Source organism: Pleurodeles waltl, chromosome 12, assembly GCF_031143425.1.
Source record: "Pleurodeles waltl isolate 20211129_DDA chromosome 12, aPleWal1.hap1.20221129, whole genome shotgun sequence".
NCBI lineage: Eukaryota > Metazoa > Chordata > Amphibia > Caudata > Salamandridae > Pleurodeles > Pleurodeles waltl.
The window spans coordinates 97550997-97566638 of record NC_090451.1 but is presented as its reverse complement, the minus strand read 5'-3'; the positions used below and the strand labels follow the sequence as shown (position 1 = coordinate 97566638).

The 15642-nt window shown below is 44.1% G+C and overlaps 1 protein-coding gene across 5 annotated transcripts in view; it reads left to right on the top strand.

Annotated features, from left to right (window-relative positions):
• The first annotated feature begins 13521 nt into the window (after window positions 1–13521).
• The window catches only part of MARCHF2 (membrane associated ring-CH-type finger 2), a 76199-nt gene continuing 74078 nt past the window's right edge, over window positions 13522–15642 (top strand). Inside the window, exon 1 of one of the 5 annotated variants that reach the window (XM_069216626.1) lies at window positions 13522–13755. The gene's annotated coding sequence lies outside the window, so the exon portion shown is untranslated. Of the gene's footprint in view, window positions 13756–13868; window positions 13927–15642 lie in introns of those variants that run through there. The other 4 variants (XM_069216630.1, XM_069216629.1, XM_069216627.1 and 1 more) reach the window with 4 other exon arrangements.

The following is a 15642-nucleotide window of genomic DNA, read 5'->3' as shown; positions in this document are numbered from 1 at the left end:
GTGTAGAGAAGTACCTGTACCTTTATTACCATTGTGTGACCGTAATTGTAAAAAACATAACTGACATGCTGCATATTGTCGTTGCAGGTGGGCCAGGCCCAGCAGCCACAACATCAGCACGCGTAGGCGAGACTGACACCCATCCGTTCTCTGATTTCCAACACCAGTGGGTCTCTCACCATTGCTCATGTCCGATGCAGGCCCAGGGCACTGCCACTGCCGGAGCTCAGCCAAGACTCAGATGAGCAGCAGGAAGGGCCAATTTCCCCATCAACAACAGGCAGGCTCAGCCAGATGCAGGAGGTCAGGTGTCAGCAGACCACAGCACCCCGCAGGATGGCGACAAATTCCAGGGCAGAGCAGCATGAGGCAGGTGAGGGTCCCTCCTTCTTTGGTGGGCTGAAAGCTGCTATGTTGCAGCAGCAGTGCCTACAAAATAAAAGGATCCTGGGATTACAAAAGAATTTGCGCCAACATGGGGGGGCCTGCATCGCCAGCTTGAGACCCTCAATTCTAACATAGAACTGCTGCATGAGGGACAGGTGCAGGCATCACAGGACACCAGACAGCTCACAAGGGCTGTCCGTGAACTATGCCAGGAGCTGCGCCATGAGAGGGTGAGCCACCATAGACAGGAGCGCAGATTTATGAACATGTTTGGCGTCTTCTGTCGTTCTGTGAACAGGGTGGCAAATGCAACATCACTGATTGCCCGTCGTGCAGTGGCTGCACAAGTGGAGGCAGCACACAGCAGCAGGGATGTTGCGAACGGACTGGTACAGATCACCAATGTGATCGACAACATAATGGGACAGAGGTCAGCCACACCTAGTGAGCTTGCACTGGGAGACACTGAGGACAGTTTCAGCCTCAGCAGTGTAGCTGTACCACCATTGGACAACAGACGGTGCAGTGCCAGGCACAGCACTGCCACTGAGGCAGACAATAGAGGTGCCAGTAAGGTAACTGGGCACCGGAGTGGTGTGTTGGCCGCAAAAAATGACTGTAGCTGCCAGTGGACTTATGTTTTCACTATGACGTAATTGTGCATTACTCAGGTCCTTCATTGTTTCTAGTTTTTCACTTAACCTTTTTTTGCAATTCGGCAAACGAACATTGCCTGACTTAAGGTAATAAATTTATTTCACTACAGGTACAGTTGTCAGAGGATTTGTGTCATTCATACTTACATCTGAAATGGTTTTGTGTGATGCCAGCACGCCTTTGCCTTTCCTCTGCTGCACTGTTCCTGTCTGCTGGCTGTAGGGGTGGTATGGGATCATCATCCTCATCAGATTCAGTATCACATATTTCTACAGGTATGCCCCTGGTGGTAGCTATATTGTGCAAGATAGCACAAGTAGCCACTATTCTACATGTCGTCTCTGGACTGTATTGTAGTGCCCCTCCACTTTTGTGGAGGCACCGGAAGCGACTCTTCAGCAGTCCAAATGTGCGCTCCACCACATTGCGGGTTGCCCTGTGTGCTGCATTGTATCTCCATTCAGCAGGTGTTGCAGGATTGAGGTAGGGCGTCATCATGTAGGTGCGCACTGCATAGGCACTGTCTCCTGGAAGGGACAGAGGGTATGATAAGAAGTGGGCCATCTGACATCAGCATGCCATCAATGCGCCATTGTATAGAGGGACAATACCTAGTAGATATCCTTCTCCAAACTCCCCAGCTAGCAGTCTTGTGTGTATGCTGCTATGGCGAAAGATGTACAAATCATGTGTGCTCCCTGGGTACCTGGCCATGAGATCAGTTATGATATAGGAAGCATTGCAAATCACCTGTATATTCATTGAATGTTGGTATTTCCGGTTGCGGTACACATACTCTGTGGCTGATGGTGGACAGATTGCCACATGTGTCCCATCTATGGCGCCTAGGACGTGGGGGAACTGTGCTATCTGGTAAAATTCAATTTTTGTCTGCTGTATTTCCTGTGGGGTGTGGGGGATTCTGATGTACTGGTGTAGTTTGCTCAGCATGGCATTGATAAATGCATTGAAAAATCTGGAGAGGGTACTCTGTGAGACCCCTCCAGCTGCTGTTATAACCCCTTGATAGCTCCCTGAGGCGAGTAGGTGAAGGGAGCATAATACCTGCACATGGGTGGGTATGCTGTGAGTCCTTAGTGTTCTGCGCTGCAGTATGGGTTGTAGCTCAGCTATCGGATCAAGTATCATGGCTGAGTTCAACCTATACCTCTCATATATTTCCTCCTCTGTCAGGTTAAAAAGTGTAATGCGCACTCTGAAAATGCACTCCTGTCTCCTCCTCCCTCTCATCAAACCTGCCAAGATCCTCACCCTCCTCGCCATGACGTAGAGTGCAGCCATTGTGGAAAAGAGTCTGAGGCACTCTGGGCCTCTTTATATAGGTTGCACCTGGTTACCACCTGGTTTCACTTAGTGGTATTTTGCATGTGCAAAATGCCATTCTGCGAAAAATCAGAATTTGCGATTTTTTGATGCATCTCTTTGCGACTTGGATTTTTTGACTTGCAATTTGCGCCTCGCAATTTCCTACTGGAAATACTGAATCACAAAATGTGACTCGCAAAACCAGGTCGCAACACAAAAAAATCTGAATTTTTGCGATTTCTTATTTTTGGTCTGCGAATGCCTTTCATGCATAGCAGACCACGTTTTTGCACTCGCTAACAGTCGAATTTTGCAATTCGCACCGTTTGCGAGTGCAAAAAAGTTTCAGACATCTGGCCCTAAATGCAGTGGAATACGAGAAAGGAATATCCGACAGGAAGAAATCTGTGGAATCATTTATAAGTATGGGGGAAACTGTTAGGTTGGGTAGGATGGAGAATAGATGGTGTAGGGTAAGGTGAAGACATAAGGTGGATTTAACCACTAAGAATCACAATAATCTTAAGGGAGTGGGAGAGAATGATTAAAAGGACACTAGCCGAGAGTGGAGTATGAGCCAGAGGTAGGTAGGGTGGTAGTAGACCTTAGAAACAATCAGACCGTAATTGAGGAACAGTCCTCATAAAAAGGATAGTTATGATGGGGCTCTGCCTCCCTATGATCGGTTCCCATGTTGTCTCCCTATCTGTGGTGTTGATGTCCTTCCCGTACTTTCTCTCAGCTGCTTGGCACTGCACCTGCCCTTGAATATATCAGTTTTCCTAGTCTCAGAATCATCAAAAACAAAAGCACAGACATTACTAGGTGTGCCACCTGGTTCCAGCATCTCACCAGAGTCTGGCCCTGTGCTCACAATTAGCCAGGTGCTGCCTCTGTGTCTATCGAGCCACAAAGACGTTTCAGGCACTGCAACTCCGATTAACTTAACGCGCGGCCCAGACATATAGCACCTCCTTCACATTCACATTTCCTATTTTGAACAACACAATTACACATATGATTGACTGGCATTTCTCAGCATCAATGCATCTCAGGATGAAAATTAAGCACATGTAAACAGAACAGGGGTATTTAGAGAGCATGTTTTCACCAACAGGGCATCTAGGTACTATTGTAATATAAAAGATATTCCTTGTTCTTTATCCTACTGATATTTATTTTGTCAACCTCTGAAGAATGACAGAATACGTACCCCGGTAGGCATATGGACATGTAACCATGAGGTCAATGATGTCTGCAATGGCGGCATTTGTTGAGTGAGCCCATCACTCAGGAATAATACAATTATTTCCACAAATTAAGAAGCCAGTACCTAAATGGGGGGGGGCTAGCCTATTGACATTCTAAGCAGTGTTTTCACGTTTTTACAATTCTTAGGAGTAATATTTAGAATGTTTATTGACATCACAGGAGGTGAACTCTAATTTGTAACCCTCATAATAGCATAGCCACGTACAGAAATTATTTGCAGGGTATGGTGGTGATTTCTGGTCTCTATCAGTCAAGGCACTTACTACAAATGTTGCCCTTTTCTTGTCACCAGTACCACCCTGATCGGGCCATACTTAAAAAATAAAAAATCAGCTAATTGCCAATTGACCCACTTGTCAGATAACTTTGTTAAATTGTCCACTGGAACGTATTTTCTTAAATTAGTAATATAATATATGTACATAGCTTTTCACTCAATCTCCTTAGTCAAAACAGGTCCACTGTTCATTCCCGAGCTGTTAGATACCGCTCACCAATTACTGTGTGGATTTGTACTTTATTTTAATACCCTCTATGCATAACAGCCACACAGCTTGTTGAATAATTATCGAATTCAGGAAGAGCTTTGCTAATCAGAGAATTTAAATGGTACTTGTATACTTTAACATTACATAGTCCTTTTAGCGGCTCTCTACGTTCACAATAGTTAGTAACTCTCCCCTATGATGTACACTTTAGGCAGAGCAACAGGAATGATTCGATTCTGATGCTTTGTTCACATTATTATGGATGTTGCTACATTTTGGCACATAATGGCCATTAATCCACTATCTGCAGATTTTAACAAAAAATAAATGTTTCTAGTTTAAACGGATCAAAAGTTATAAACGATGTGTTCATGTGCAGTAGAAGGCCCTTTACAAAGGATAACTGGTCTTCTTTCAGTTGATTATTTCTTCGGTTATAAACTGGTACTAATGAAGTGAGACATCTACCTAGGCAGTATTACCATGTGTAAAAATTTCAAAATAAAGTAATATCAAAAAAGTACCATGTTATGCTGCATAATTAAGTCACCCTGCAGCATGATATGGTGCTCCCCTGCTGCATAATTCTAGTGGTCCTGATGATAGGCCAGGCCGCTCAGCAAGATTACAAATTGGACAGGTGCTGTTTCAATTTGCTAGTTATAAAACTATGATATGTCAATCACCTTTTGTTGTCCTCTGCCCATCAGAAAGCTGTCATTAATAAAATGAAAAGCAGACCTCTGTTCATTATTGTATTTGCGTCAAGAATGTTCAATTCTATTAAGGACACAGTGGCGAGGATTCTGCTCTTTCTTCTACTTGCAGACAAAGCAGACCATAAAGAGAGAAAAAATAACACTACATTACCCATGAGTACCCTCCATATGACCCACTATGTGCTATAAAGTCTCTTGAGCAGACAGCCTTCCTCTTTCTTTGCTCATAACAAGCTGAGGGCCAAACTATGTGGATTAACACGAAACAAGTCCAACCGCCGTCCTTGAGGCTCCACAGTGGTCCCATGGCGGAAGAAGAGGTGACAAACTGGCACAACAGGTACAACTTCCAACATGCACCTCTGACATCTCACAGACGACTTGCGTGAATCATCCCCACCATCTAAGCTGGTTTTTCATCTAGAAGAAAAAATAGTGTCGTAATAATTCATCCTGAAACTTCAGGATGGGAAAAAAACTGTATATGGTACAATCTTTATGCAATGTATATCACTGAACTTCTCTGTGGGTGTGATAATCCTTGCCTCTGTGTCCTTAATAGAATTTAAAATTCTTGATGCAGATGTTAGAACATTTTTGATTCTCTGTCAGGACCTGAGGCTTTGGATTATACTAGTTTAAAGCTGTGCACTAACAAGTAAATACAACATCAACAACAGGTTTATGGTAAAACAACTTGAACGTAGAATCTGACAACCATTCGCCCTCTGGCATAATATCTTTCAATCTCGACCCAGAAAAAAAAAAGCTTTAGAAGCTATAGCTCCTCTCACCGAGTAAGCCCCAAAAATAGAGGTATCAATCCCAGCTTTGTCTAAAATCCACCTGATCCATTTTGCCAGAGGAGCAGATGAGACTGGACTAAAGGGCTTTTGTAACAAAATCATTAGTTAACCAGACTGATCTCTGCGCAACTCGTGTGACATCTCCGTAAACCTTTATGCATTTTACCACACACAGTTTAGAATTATCTCTACAACTTGGATAACTGATACATTTGTAATTTTATTTTGTAAGCTTGGAGATATTGAAAGATACTCCTGTTGGAGTAAAAACTATACCCGTAATATCCAGGGCTTGACATCAGACACTCGTCGACAAGAAATCATAAAAAGCAGGAGAGTCAGTTTTGCTGACAATTGCTGTCTAGAGAGATCCTCATTAGTGGGTCAGGCCAATAAAATGTAATATCACATTAACATCGCAAAAGTAGGAATTTATAGGAAGAAGTAGTTGTACTATACGTACGCCCCCATAAGAGTTTACATATCAAGGGATGATCAGCTACTGTTTATCATCAATCTGGGGGTGTTTTGCTGAAATAGCAGATCAAAAATTAATCATTGTTCTGTAGGCTATTCCCTGGGAGGCTAAATGGGACAGAAAATTGGCTATCATTTGCACTGATGTCTCCATGAAATGCACACCCCGTTGACTGCACCAATCAGTCCATCATTTCCAGGCGGAGGCATATCTCTTATGTGTACTAGGTGCCACGGACTGAGAGAAAAATTTGTATTGTCTGAAACATCTGAGGTTTGTTTGTGACACCTTAGATCATCCACGCCATAAGTGGCAATTGCCCCTCTGGAATAGGAGGAAGAGGGTAACCTACTGGATCCAACAAAAGATCCCAGGATGACACAATCTGAACTGGAGGGGCACAACGCAGCTCCATCGCTACAGGAAACCATGATTGTGCCCTCCAATATGGGGTTATAATAATTAACTCCGCCAACTGAAGACGAACCTGGAGAGGATCCTGTGAATCATGCAGAATTGGGGAAAGGCATATTTCAGATCTCCCAACCAAGATTTCAGGAAGGCATCCGAGCTTACCGCCCAAGGATCTGGTCTCCAGCTGTAAAACATCAGAGGATGAGTGTTCAGATGGGACGTGAATAGGTCCATTGAACATGGGCCCCAAAGTTGATTCAGAACACCTATGGATGTAACCTCCAATTGCTGGAATCCCAGAAGTATCGAGAATTGAAGTCGGCCACTACATATACTCTGCCTGGGATATACTCCACCACCACTGAGCTCTGATGCTCCAGACAGAAATACCAAAAGTCTTTGGCAATCTCCACCAGCATCCGAGACTGGGTACCCCCCAACTTGTTGATATACTGTACCACCAAAATATTGTGCATCTTCAGAAGGATACAACAATTTGCTTTGGAAGGGGACAGTGTTTTCACTGCAAGTGAACCCACCAAGAGTTCCAGGCAATTGATTTGGTATTGGTGTTCCTCCGAGGACCACCTGCATCACTGTCTCCAGCTTACCACGTCTGGCTCCCCAGCCCATCTGCTGCCGTCTGACTCTACGATCATCTCCAGAACTGAAGCAAAAATCACTCTGCCATTCCAGGCATCCATATGAGCTGACCACCATGTGATCTGCACTCTGGCTTCTTGGGACAACGAGATCTGTTCCGCACAAGTACGACGCCTGCCATGACGTAGAATCTTCAACTGTTACAGGGCCTGATGATGAAAAGGACCTAGAAATATGGCTTGGATAGAAGATGCCAGGAGGCCCACCAATCGGGCAAGTACCCTCAATGAAATTGAAAAAGGTAATAATGCTTTTCCCAATTCCTTTCTAATGGCTTTTCTCTTCGGCAAAGGAAGTTTGAGTTGGGCTGAAACTATGTCTGTCTGAAAGCCCAGAAAGTCCAGATGCAACTTTTCTTTGTTTATGACAAAGCCCAAGTCTTGAAGCAGTATTATACAAAAAACAGAGCAGCAGGCAATTTAATCATGCACCTGCCTCCTATCACCTAACATATATTAAAGACTCAGTAATAATCATCAATTTATTAGCATGTGCACTCATTCCAGCACCTGCTGCCAAGGTGCAATCCAAGAAGGAACTATAAACAAATAATTTGCCAATGGTGCACCACCCAAAGCATAAGTCAAAATGTCCAATTCATAACAGCGGTACATTTCAAATCTTCTTTTTATTCTTCTTTCTCTTTTTGGAATAGACACATATTCATAACAGAAACAGCCAACGTGTTTCATCCACAGAACAGGACTTCTTCAGGGCCTTTGATTCAATTCCAATAAGTAAGCCATATCCAAGAAATATTCATTATTCGTAAGCAAGACATTGAATATGCCCAGTATTTGGACCTTTGCTCATGTTGGTAGCCGACTAGCCACCGGTCTACATTATCCATGTGAACCCAAAGATGAAGAAATCCGGAAGCAGTTGAACTGTCCAGAAAAGATGAAGATGAACCAACCAACTGTTGTTGCTGAGCCATGATCAGGATATCTTACTGATAGATGATCAGATGAACACCCTTCTCTCTGAGCCACTGGATCACCGGGTGCATGACCTTGGTGAAACACCTTGGTGCCGAGGATAGATCGAATAGCAGGGCTGAGAATTTGTAACACTTGTTGTGCCAAAAGAATTGAAGGAATATGTGGCGAGGGGAAAAAACGGAAATGGTCTGAATGGCGTCTTTAAGGTCTAGACAGACCATCAATTCTTCTTCCTGTAACAGGTCTTGTAAGAGATGAATGCCCTCCATTTTGAAATGTCGGTAGACAATCCAAGAGTTGAAATGACGCAGAATGATTAACAGGCTTGAACACCTGTCTTTTTTTCTAAAGCAGAGCGACTGTACTGAAGAATTCTCTGGGATGAGGATAAGAGCAAATGATTCATCCTTTTGAAGTAGAGATGTAACTTCTCGATCTATAAAGATGCTCTCTTGTTGGGGAAAAAATGAGAGGGGGAGGAGAAGATGATTGGCTAGGGGTTTAATAAAACTCAAGATGATACCTGGCTATCGTCTTTAGAACCCATACATCCTGCGTGATTAGATGCCAATTGTGTGCAAACAAACTCACTCTGCCTCCCAATGTAATCCCCCCAAGGGTATAATTGTTACCTGATTGGGATGCACCTTGACTGTACTGTCCTCCCTTGGAATATCCTCTTTAGGTGCGGCTGCTGTCTCCTTGACCCAAGAAGAATAGTAGTTTGTTATCCTGGAATAGCTGTGCCCCCCTCTGCCCCTGTAGTGAGGTCTGGCTGATTGAAAAAGGCCACTGTTAAAGACTTTCCTGGTCGATGTCTGGGCCATGTCCAGCATGAAGAAGATAGCCACATACTTGGCTAGGTCTTTACCAAATTTGCCTCCAAACAAAAGCCCATTAGCAGATTGACCTGCATCAGATAGAGCTGATTTGGCCAATTTTGGATCGGTGCGAATAAGTAGTTTAGTTTAGTTTATAGATTTGTAGAACGCATGGCTACTCGGGGGCATCCCAGCGCTAAAGTACACCATGAATGTTGGAAGAGCCAGGGGAGGCAGATTAACTGGGAAAGAGAATGGTTTTCAACTTCCTCCTAAAGAGAAGTTCAGAGGATTCCTGACGGCATTCAAAGGGCAGGGCATTCCAGAGCCGAGCAGCCCTGATGGAGAACGAATTACCTCCCCATGATCTCTTGACCGAAGGGATGTAAACCTGTCGAGAAGAACGAGATCTAAGAGGTCTAAGGGGCGAGTAAAGAAAGATCCGTTTTCTAAAGGAAAGGGGACCCTTATTGTGTAAGGCTCTGCGAACAAGACACAGAGCTTTAAACTGAATGTGCTGCTTAATCGGGAGCGAATGAAGAGCTGCAAGTGCTGGTTTAGCGGAAAGATGCCTTGGGGTATTCATGAGAAGTCTAGCTGCCACGTTCTGCATAACCTGCAGCCTCTTTATTACATAATCTGGAGAGCTAAAATATAGAGAGTTCCCGTAGTCCAGGCGGGAGAGAACTAGGGCTTGTACAAGAATTCTTCTGGCAGCGAATGGCAGAAGTCCAAGAATCTTCCTGACACTTCTAATTAAGCCGAAGCAGATCGAGGAGATTCTTTTAGCTTGTGGCTCCATAGTTAAGCGTGGGTCAAGCAGAAAGCCGAGGCTTTTTACTTGTGTTATTGGAGGAGGCAGGCTGTTAAAAGCCTCAGAGTACATAGCCAGAGGGGCGGTAGGGGCTCCATTACCTATAATCATTACCTCTGATTTGCTGTCATTAAATTTCAGTTTCGCCAGGGTCATCCAGTCCCCAATATCTTTCATGCAGTCGGCCAGGTTGGTAGAGGGGGAGTCCCTACTACTAGAGAGGGAAACCACCAATTGCGTGTCATCAGCATAAGTGACCATAGAGAGGTTATAAGGAGCGACTACTGTGGCCAAGGATGACAGATAGATGTTAAACAAGGTGGGACTTAAAGATGAACCCTGCGGGACTCCACAAGATAGAGACCTGACGTCAGACAAAAAAGAGCGATCCAAAACTTGAAAGGATCTTCCCGTGAGGAAGGAGGAGAGCCAGGCAAGGGCTGAACCTCCTAACCCTATCTTGGAAAGCCTATCAAGGAGAAGAGTATGATTGACAGTGTCAAATGCTGCACTAAGATCAAGGAGGATAATAGCAGCATGACCACCTTGATCTAGAAGTTGCCGAGCAGATTCAGTTACAGTAAGGAGTGGCGATTCTGTACTGTGATGGGTTCTGAAACCCATTTGAGAAAGATGTAAATGATCATGGTTCTCAAGATGCCTGGTCAATTGCAGGTTCACGTGCTTCTCCAGGATTTTTGCCAATATAGGAAGAAGGGCAATGGGTCGATAATTATCGAAGACAGAGGGATCCAGCTTAGGTTTTTTTAAGAGAGGCTTTATGATTGCATGTTTGAGGGAACAGGGAAGAATACCAGCGGACAAGGAATTATTAAGTATTTCTGTCAAAGGACCAACAACAATATCTGCTGCCTTCAAAAGAATAGAAGGAGGGGCCGGGTCCAAGGGAGAACCCGATTTGATATTAGCAAGAAAATTCCCAATCAGAGTACCTGTGAGGGGGGAAAAATTGGTTAACTGGGTCATACCCGTAGGAGAATTCATCTTCTGCCCCATGAGATTATTCTGAGAGGGAGATGGAGAAAAACCGGAGTATATCTTGTTAATCTTGTCTTGAAAGTGAGCCGCTAATACATTACTATGCATAATAGAAGCTTCCACCGGGGAGGGCGGCATAGGGGGTATAGTGAGCTCCTTAAAGATCTAAAAGATTTATTTCTGAGAAGTGGACGAGTTCTCTATTCTACTGCTGTAATATAGAGCTTGTGTTGTCTTAATATTATGATGGTAAGATCTAATAGCTGATCTATAGGCTTCTTTAGCAGAAGGATTATAATCTTTTCTCCAAATTCTCTCCAATTTTTTACAGTTCTTTCTAAGGTCCAATAGAGAAGACGAAAACCAGGGACTAGACTTATGAGCAGGTTTTTTCACCCTCAGTTTGCAAGGCAAAACTGAGTTTAAAGAGGTAGAAATCCATTTGTTAAACAGGTCCACCTAATTAATGGCGGCATGGTCACTGGCTAAGGGAGAAGCACAGAGTGCCATATGCCAAGTGCTAGGTACCAACTTCGACCAAGCACGACCCATTGTGGTGCACCTGGGCTGTGTCTCTCTAGGAGCATCATAGGGAAACGTAAGTGACACTAAATAGTGATCGGTATAGGGTAGAGGTAGAGAGGAGGAGAAGGTAAGATTAGGGATATTACTAAAAAAAGGTCTAAGTAAAGATTTTTGCCATTCGTTGAAATGGAGCAGTTGGTATTTGCCAATAGGCACATAGCCCTTTACGTCCACTCCAAGAGCTTATCTGGGTTGACTGCTGTCTGGGATTCCTCCGCCTGAACTGCTAAGTCCAGGATTTTAGTGAGAGGGCCTGACAAGTCCAGTAGCTTGTCCTGGCATCCATGCCAGGCCCTTTCAATGTCCTTTTTGGAATCCCTCACATATGTTTTAAGAAAAGTGACTGTGTGCGGGTCCACCTCTGGGGTATCGGCTACTTTCCCGGGCAGAGAAGGTGAAGGACGTTAGGAACACAGAGGATTGAGTATGTCTTTCTCAAATCCTTTTCAGCGACAAGTTTGGACATAAGTAGCCATTTCCTGGCAAGGGGTCCACTCAGAAGTTCTAGGTTGTACAATATTTTCTGGATTGAAGTACAAGCTCTTGCTTGGAGGTGGGGAGGAGGATATCTCAATATGGCGAGGTTTGCGTTTTCGCTTGCCCCTGGCCTGCATGGACGGTTGATCATTGTCAGAATCAGGTTCTCTATACAGGAACGTGGTTAGAGGAGGAGGTCTGATTCACAGGGGACCCATAGTTGTGATCCTGGACTACAGACTCAATAGTCTATTCAAAGGTGTCTCTGATAGAACGGCCAGGCTGATTTTAATGAACATCTACAGGGGCGGGGGGAAACCAAGCCTGCGCCAAACCTCCTAAAGCCGAAGTTGAAAATAGGTTGAGCGAAAGGATGCCGAGCTTTCACCAGCGCCTTATTAACAGAATCCTGTAAATGGATTTCCAAGGCCTTCACTCGGTGCTCTTCCACGTGTTTGTCATAAGACCCTTTGGCATATTTCCCATATTGTTCATCTTCTGGGTACTGGTGAGCCATTTTATAAGCAGGATTTAGTTTATATCCAGAGAAAAGAAGAAGAGGTAGACGTGAATTATATATATATATATATATATCTATATATCTATATATCTAAGTAGGGAGGTCCCAGGTGCAAATAGCGAGCTCAAAGGGTCCCCTGCCACTAGCCAACAGTGCAGTGAAGGAGGGAAGCACCCGAAAAGCCCTCTAGAACCAGGCTCTTTGGTATTATTGCAGCCCGGTCCGGCATAATGAGAAACAAATACAATTTGAGGCGCCGAGCGTCTCAGCCTCCACTTGCCGACTCGTGCGCACACAGCCAAGGGAATTATGGAGGTGGGTGCGCATGCAAAAGCTTGGTGGCAGAGAGTACCGCTCCTCTCAACAGCGTTTAGTCTCCCTTTTTCTGCTCTAAACAGGCATTTCACATGTTAACGGGACGGAGCGCCGCCCCAGATTAGAGAAGCGCAGACTTCCACTGAGGCCCGTCATCCGCCTTAAAACAAACACTTTTGAGTGGCGATGGTAGAATGTTAATAAAGGCGCTTTAAGGCCACGAAGCTGCGCCGCATGTATCGCGTAAGCAAACATCACACTAAACAATGGCAATAATGGTGAAAAAATAAGCTAGTACTGATCTGCGGCTGTATACGCAACAGAGGAATGTGTGTTCAAGGGACTTTATAGTATATGGTGGGTCATATGGAGGATAATCACGCCTCATGGGTAAGGTAGTAAAAAAGAAGCATGCTACGAAGCCTCCGGTCATGACATAATCTGTCATACACCCTAGTCTCTTCATGCAGATTTGCGGTCAAGACAACGGTAGAAGCACCAGACAGCTCATCCCTCATTTAAACACATTCAACACTTGCCAGTCACAATATGTCAGCCACATCTCTCTCTAACACTCTTATTGTGCAGCCACCCCCATTCGCCGCCAGCCAAGAAGCGCGCTGCGTTCACAGCATGGCATCCGCTTCGAAATACGATATCCAGCACTTCCTGTCTACAAACTGGCAGCACCCTCTGCCCAACGCCGCCGAATCCCTTTAACCCGGGCCCCCATCCCAGTATACACAATGACGTCATTGTCACGAAAAATAAACTCATCCCCCTGCAGACAACCGAGCCTACTTCTCCTATATGCATTGGGATTGGCCGACGCAAGCATTGTTATTTTGTCATTGGACGCCGTGGGTGTCCATTGCGCACCAGCCCGCCCTTTCTCTTCTGCTCACAATGGTCTGCCCTCTTTACGTAGCCTGCGCCGCTGGTCGCGTGGCTGCGCCTGTTACGCTGGTGCTTGTGACAGCTGAGGCTGACCAGAGCCGGAGAACAGTCTGCACCATGGAGTCACCGTGAAGGCTGGCGAGTCAGACGTTTAGGAGAAGGGCGGGAGTAGATAGGTAAGAGGGCTCCGATCGGACCGGCCACTCCCTACTGCCGTAGGTGTAATGCGTCACATAACGGCTCCGCCTCCCATGGCGAAAGGCGCGCCCGAGGGGGCGGCACGAGCCTTGAGGCGCGCGCCCCGCGGGTGGCAGACACCCAGGGAAGTATGGTGCCCCAGCGGAGGGGTAAGAAAATAAGCGGGACGTCACGTTCGGAACATCCTTGCGTCATTTCCTGCGCACTAAAGCTCAGGTGTAAAATGACAGCGGGATGTTGTCACCACGCGCAGCTAAGACACTGCTGCTGTCATTAGCGTCTGGGTGCCCAGCCAGGTGACGCTTCGAGCTGGAAATGAATGCAATTTAGTCCTGTTGTTGTCAGCATTGTACCCTTTAGAATCGTCCACTGAGAGCTCATAATTATTTTCGCACATAAATATTAGTTTTTTTTTCTCCCGAAAGGTGTATAGGTCACAGATTATCGATGTTAGTGTGATAATGGCAGTCGCGGTACAAACGTTTCCGTTATTTGTAAACACGGTGTTCCCAGCGGTCTGTAAAACAGCAACACTTTGCTGTGAGGAAAGAAACAATTTACTAATGTTTTACTTTGTTACAGCGATGTTGGAAGAAAATGCAGAACACTGTTACAATGTCACAAAATGCTTCGTAGGACAAAGTCAGACTACTGTGTATTTGGATAGGAATCACAAGGGATCAAATGTACATATCCCAGCATAGCAAAAGTGTACTCCTATGTTTTTTGTCTATTTGTAATTTGATGGGGGTTGGTCCAAGCAATATATTTACCTCCAAGGTCTAGTATGATTTATATTTCTTAATGAGTAACTCTCAGACAATAGAAAAAAACTTGATAACCATTTAGTTTGCAAAGCACCTGCCTTGTTTGTCAAACTATTATTTGAATGCTATCACATTTAAGTTCAACAATCGAAATGAAGATAAATCTAATACTTAGATGTTCCTTTAGTTGGTTTATAGGTAAACATCAGACCCTGCCAATCAATACAACCATTACAAGGTTTTATTTGATAAGCAAGCTTTATATAAATCTTTTTTTAGTCATTACTGTAAATACTACTTTTTTTACGTGCAGTCTTCAAGCATCTAATCACAAGAATGAGGGTACTTAATTCTGCCACATTGTGTTAGTATGCTGTAATACTCCATGAAATTGTGCATTGGAAAGTTGGAAACCTCTTTTTTTAAATAAAAGACCTTTTGAAATCTCAGCTTGATATAAAGATATGTACTCTTGACCAGGTTGTTATGTTTAAGCTATTGCAAATCTCTGTGCCTCAGTTTGAAGGTTTATGAAAGATCGCCTCCAGAAGATCCTTTTTTGTGTCTCAGCGATTCTCTGCAAAACAAGTAAAGATATATTGTTCATGTCCTCAAACTTGGTGTAAATACGAATTTTTTTTTTTTTTTTTTTAACTGTAGGTCCATGATAGTACTACTAACATATAGCCTGCGATTATGTCAGATGAGGGCCACACTAATGCGATCATCATCACATAGTGTCACTTTTTTAGTTGATTTGTAAAAGTAGAGGTGTCAGACGTTTTCATGAATGGAATATGTTTTAAAAGTAGGATGAGTAAAACTTTGACGTAGAGAAGTGAAATATTGAGTCTGTGCATATGTACTAAGAAAGCAAAACAACTATTACCAGTCCTACAAATGTTTTTATTCGTTTTGTAGCCATAAAATCACAGATACAAATACAATAAATACATAACATCCCTAAGAAAGAAACAGAATTACATTATATAAATGACCAAATACTTAATAAATAAATTACATCTCTTAGGTAAGCGTCCTTAAGTGACTCTTTGAGACACCGCAGTAAGCGTCCTTAAGTGACTATTTGAGACATAG